Here is a 6440-nt window from a genome sequence, read left to right as displayed (position 1 = left end):
ACCAACCAGCCAACCAACCAACCAACCAACCAAAAAAAACACCAAAAAATGTTATTGATGCTGTCACTGCAGAGATGTTGCTAACACTAAGAAAAAGAAAATTAGGGCTGTCCCTTCTTATCATAAAATTTAAGTAAGTTTTTGGACACTGCTGCTGCTTTCAATACCGATTTGTGGGTCTAATTTATGATTAGATCAAATAGGAGCCATTGAAAGAACTGATAAAACAAACATACTGAAATAATAGATCCCTGTGTAAAAGATATCTAGGTGGAGATTGACACTTCAGTAATAAAGGAAAAGGAAATGAGCCTCCATCTCCAATTAAGAGAGAAAACCCAAAAGACTCTGAAGCAGATGAAGTCCTGGCTGTTTGAACTGGTCAAACACTTAGCACAGGGGTGCAGTTCACCTCTCTGGCTATAGCTGCTGGCTGCACAGAGGGCTATATTTCACCTGGTGTTCATAGCCAGTAGAAGATTGCTTGCAGGGTGCCTACCAGTGCCTCTTTTGGTGTGAGATGAAATGAGCCCCTTTAAAATGAGGATCAGCTAATGGTACTGTACAGATACAGAGCACCTGCTGTACCAAGAGATGGAGTCCCTTAAATCCAGCTGCAGCCAAAATGCTTCTCCTCGACTGCCATTTACTGCTGTGCTTCCTTGTGCATCACATCATTCACCAAGTTTGCACACTGCTAACACTATCACATGGTATTAAACTGACTGTGTAGAAGCTGTGGAGGCTTTATGATGCTAGATCAATACATTTTTTTGCCTATTTAAAAAAGCATGTTAAAGTTATTATTTCTTCCCCATTGCCTTAGCCCCAAATCCACATTTTCATCAAACCCCACCCAGTAGTCTATTTGAACACATGCTAACACTGGAAAACAATACACTAAAGCAACAGACATTAATTTTAAGAGTCTTAGTGTGCCTGGATTAATAAAATCCTCATGCCATGGAGTTTGGTCATGAACATCCACATGACACATATCCACTGTCCCCCACCCACCACAGACCATCCATCACTCCTTAGCATCCTGCAACAGCCATAAGACTGCAGTGCAAGAGGCCAAAAAACCTGCAGTGTGTCCCAGCATCTTGGGAGAGACCAAGGAGGCTGGCAGTGTTTCTACTCTCCAGAAAATAACAGGGATTTGCTATTTGAAATGTCCAGATAGCATCAGAAATAGGTGTAACAAATCTCACGTTATAGAGGGAAACAGAAGAAACAAACCAAGCCAAAGTCAACAGATGCAGATGGTTGGACCTATTTTTGGTGATGGATGTTGCTTTGAGGATGTCTGACAAACAAAGCAATTAAACACATAGAGCTGGTATAAATATGCATAACTGCTTTCAAACATTTCCAAGCAATGTATGTGTCTGTGTGATCTCAGCATGGGCAGCCTTGGCAGAGAGTAGAAGAACTGAAGATGACCAAAAAGGGGTTAAAATGAGAGGCAAGGCAGTCAGTTCCTAGAGACATTAAAAAATTGGAAGAATGAAGTGGATAGGAAACAGCAATTTTGGGGGAAAATGCCTCATGGGACTGCTGGTCCTAAAGGAAGGGGATTCTTGAAGAAGTGTGAGAGGGAGGAGGAAGAGAAAGTTTCTTAATGTGAAGAGATGGGGGTGGAGATGAAAGGATTGAGGGAGCACAGGGGATTCAGCAGTAGCAATTACAAAGGAGGATGGGAGGCAGATAATAAGGGAGATGTCAGAACTGATGATAGACACTCTGGATTATGAATGCAAAAATAAATCAAAATAATCAAAAAGCTAGTTAGGTCACTGGGGCAGTGGCAGGCAACATTTTTCAGAGTATTTTGAAGTGGCAGAGTTACCAGGTTCATTTCCAGAGGCTTCCTCTGTAGAAAGTGCAAAGAGACAGGCTCCTCCAGGGAGCATATCAAAGCAACAGTTTCTTTCTGCAGAGCCTGTCTCTCTCCTTCAGCAGGGAGCCAAGCTGCATAACCAAAGTACCCTACATGGTACACCTAAAGCAAACATATCAAAACAACAGCAGCTAGAACATGTGATCTGAGATAGTTTGGATAGCAGGTAGTGAAAAAAGAGGGAAACAACAGAAACAGAATACAGAAGTTCAGAATAATTTACTCAGAAAAAAAATCAATTTTTTTGTTCATCATTCTGGTGAACATTTGACAGCCTTTTCTCATACATTAACTGCAAGTAAGCAAACTAGTTGAATTGTAATTCTGTTGATGCAGAATTGAACACCTTAAATAAACAAAAGATCCCAAAGCCATGGGAATAAAGTTCAAACATGTAACTTATTTATCCATTTGAGTTAAAGAAGTAAAATCTGTACCACAGTTTTATTCCCATACTAATTGTTCTTGTGATCGAGTATTTATGTATGCTAGATCTCACTGCATGGACAGGCCATAAATATATTTTGAAATTTGTTCTTTTAGATGAAAGAGAAGAGTTCTCCAGCAAATGCATTATAGACTCCTGATCATTCAGATTTAAATGCTCAGTAGTCAAGGCTAACTTAAGTACTTCCTTCAATCCTGGAGCACTCACTATTGATTTTAAAAGGTGTGTTGGTATTAGTGGGTTGCACAATATAAAGTTCCCTTCTCAAGACCATTAAGTACTCACATTTAAATTATTTTCCTTGCAAACTGCATTCATTTGAATTTCAGTGGAATGTGAACATAGAAAAAAGAAACAACTAAGGTGTCATTCAAAATGTCAACATAAACCATGACTTTTATGACTCTTTGGCTCTTTTGTCCTTGTTGATCTCTTTCTTTGCAAGTCACTCTTTCTGTCCTTGTGTCCCAGACATGCTAAGCATGAGAGGACAAACACTTCAAGAAAAAGTTGTTACCCTGAAGGACTTCCTGATGATTAGGGTCTGAAGCAAAGACCTTTCCCAGTTCTACACTTCTTCAAATGTAGGATTTGGATAGGATTAGGATTGGAAATATGACAGACATGGAATTAGGGAACCATGCTTCTTGAAATATTTAACTTGTTATGCTTATGGTTGGTTTTTAAGACATAAGACACTTGCAAATATCATTGCATCCTTGTTATTGCCCTCAAACAGAACACAGTCTGTGCAAGAGGCACTTCTATAAAATTACTACTAGAAAAAAGTTTCTAAAAGGATGCTTGGGAATGTACCCTAGTGATATTACTGGATATAAAGTGGTAACAATTAAGGGACATCTCTGTAAAAGAAAATCCCTGTGCTCAAAATACATGTGCCAGGTGAAGAAACTCATCCAAGTTTCACAAAGAATATTGATTGATGATGATGATGATGATGCTCTTCTGAATCCCCTTTCAGGGTAATTGTGTCATGTCCAAACATTATTAACAGAAAAAGGGCTAACAAAAAATAACTAAAAAGAAAGCTAAGAAAATCACTAAACAAGACTGTGGGAGATTAAGATATCTGCCATGTTTTTGGCTTGGGTAGTTAATTTTCTTTATAGTAGCTGGCACAGTGCTGCATTTTGAATGTAGTATGAGATGAGTGTTGATAACACACTGATGTTTTTATTGTTGCTAAGTTGTGCTTACCCTAAGCCAAGACAGTTTCCCATGCTCTGCCAGTGAGCAGATGCACAAGAAAGTGGGAGGGAGCATGGCCAGGACAGCTGATCTGAACTAGCCAAAGGTGTATTCCATACCACAGAACACCATTCCCAGCATATAAACTGAGAGGAGTTGGCCAGGAGACGCTAATTACTGCTCGGGTGTGGGCTGGCCATCAGTCAGTGGGGGGGGTGAGCAATTGTATTGTGCATTGCTTCTTTCTTTTGGGTTCCTGCCACCCCTTTTTATTAAAATTATTAATATTGTCATTATTATAAATATTATTATTAGATTTTATTTTGTTTCACTTATTAAACTGCTCTTATCTCAACCCACGGGTTTTACTTTTCTTTTTTTTCCATTTCTCCTCCTCACTGCAAGGTGGGGGGAAGGTGGTGATTGAGCAGCTGTGTGGTACTTAGCTGCTGGCTGGGATTAAACCACAACAGGAGCATCAAACCAGGAGAAGCAAAGCCAGTGATGGTGGTAGTAAGGTAACTAACTATACTATGCCCAGCAATTCAAAACAGCAGTGTGTAGAAAAGCACAGCAAGTAGAGGAGATTAGGGTATATTCAACTGACCCTAACTGATGTTCAGAAATATGAAACGCCATCAGCAATGAGCTTCCTTTTCACCAGGCTTCTCAAGGTGACAAGTGATGCTGTATAGGAAGTCATTGCTGCAATTAAAATATTCCAAAAGTAAATGAAGTGCATTTTTACTTGAAGTACTGCATTGTGAGAAAAATCTGACAGTCTAATTAGGAGTAAATTATTAATTTTGATGTTATTCCTAACACTAACTGTGACATAAAGGAAATTTAACTGCTAGCTCCATGAACAGAGGAGCAAATTGAATCTAGGTCCTCATATCACTGTTGGTTGGCTTATGAACTTAAAAGATGAGAAGCTTTGCCTGCAGTTTTGTGTTTTTAAGGTCTTTATCTCAAATGGTTTCACCATTCCCCTAATAGAGGTTCAGCTCCTGCAGCAGTGTTCCTTTCAACAGGAACATTTATGAGATCCTGCATTTTTTTCCCATCTACTTCAATGCAACTCATAGCTCCTTAATCTTTCTGAGGCCCCAATCTCTGTAGATTTGGTGATGGTATACTGCGGTCATTGCATGAAGTGCAAACACGTTCCACATGCATACATGTATATATACATATATACAAGGCATCATCCCACATCCCTGATTTCCTAACAAATCATCCATTTTTTTCAGATTTTGTTTTGAAATTATTTTGTTTGTTTGTTTTTACCAACAGCCAGCCATTTTCTGGCAAGGTTTCCAAACTGATCCTTGTGTAAGCAGCAGAGAACAATGGCCAGTCCTGGCACTACCCAGGTCAATAAAATTGACCATGAACTGTTCTTGATCTGCGAACTCAGCTCAGCTGGGGTAGGGACAGCTGAACCCCACATAGTCTGAAACGAAGCAAAAATTACTGGAAGTTGGAGAGCTCCCAGGCTGCCAAAGCAAAATGTAAAGGGTCTTGCATCCCCACTGAACAATGGTCACCAGGCCTCCAGTGCTCTCCTCCCTCATTTACAGTTGTTTTTGCCCATGCCCACATTTGCCTACAAGCAGGATAATTCCCTCAAAGTCTATTTTCACAACTTAGTTCAGAGAGATGGGCAGCATGTCTCCAAGTTCAGGGCTCAATATATTTATCTCACCCACAGGAGAAAATACATCTGACTGATCTCCCAATGCAGTGGCCCATCCACATGAAAAATAAGAGGAAGGGGATATCCTTTCTTACAGACTTCCAGTAATACCTCACAGAGCTGTCCCATAGTGGAAATGAGCCCACAAGGGAAATACAATCACAAGGAAGGACCCATTTGGAACCCACAGGCAGTCTGGGGTTTGTTTGGTCAGATCCATGGCCTTTTTAATTAGAGGGTGCTGGAGAGATGTGAATCTTACCCCTCTTACTATTAAACACTGAATCCCATGGATGATGAATCCCTCTTACAAAAAGAGAGTCACAGCCACAGTGAGATGAGACACCACATAAGACCCAGTGGAGATGGAACAAAAGTGTTACAAGAAGATAATGAAAGACACTCTCTGAGTTTGGAAGCCATTTACATATCTATTGTAGCAATGAGAAAAAGCAAATACTTGCAGTTCTGTCTCTGTCACACAGCACAAACCAATAGAGCTAATTTGGTTCCCTGTGTGAAAAATCCAGAAAAACATTTAGTCCTGTTCTCCAGGTTCACTTGCTGTGATTTAGAACATAGCCATCATACAGATTTGCTGCTGGTTCCAAAAATGGAAACATCCACATTGGAGGATCCAGCCTTTCATGCCATGTCGATCATGATGACATTTGAAAGACAATTTGCTTAACACTACCGGTAAAAGAGCCAAGGATGCCACGTGAAACCAGAGTGATGTGCATTTCTCATAGCTGCTTGTGTTTCAGTTAAGAAACATGATTTGTTTTCCAGTACATGTTATCATGTTATCATGTACTTGCTGTGTTTACATTATGTCAAAAATTATAAAGAAGCCGAATCAAAATTGTATTAATCCTGTGTAATTAATACTTTAAATGCATGTTATTGTTTGAATGGTTTGAGCAACATAATTCCTGAAGAAGTGCAAACAAAGGACACTGAGCAGCAGAAGCTGTGGGTCTGAGCCAGAGCCTGCTTATATCCTTCCTGTGAAAAAGGGGTCATGCTTTTTGACAGCAAATACTTTTTTTTTGGACAACACCAGTTCATTGCACTGAGCGGGGATGTGCTGGTTTTGATTGAAGTTTTGCTTGGAAGGCTTACCATCTTTCACCTTGTCAGAAGTTGATTTAGGGCAACCACTTCAGATGATCAAAAAA

The sequence above is a fragment of the Molothrus ater genome, chromosome 5, assembly GCF_012460135.2.
Source record: "Molothrus ater isolate BHLD 08-10-18 breed brown headed cowbird chromosome 5, BPBGC_Mater_1.1, whole genome shotgun sequence".
In the NCBI taxonomy this organism is placed as follows: domain Eukaryota; kingdom Metazoa; phylum Chordata; class Aves; order Passeriformes; family Icteridae; genus Molothrus; species Molothrus ater.
The sequence above is the reverse complement of the archived record's forward strand: the minus strand, read 5'-3'. Positions refer to the sequence as shown.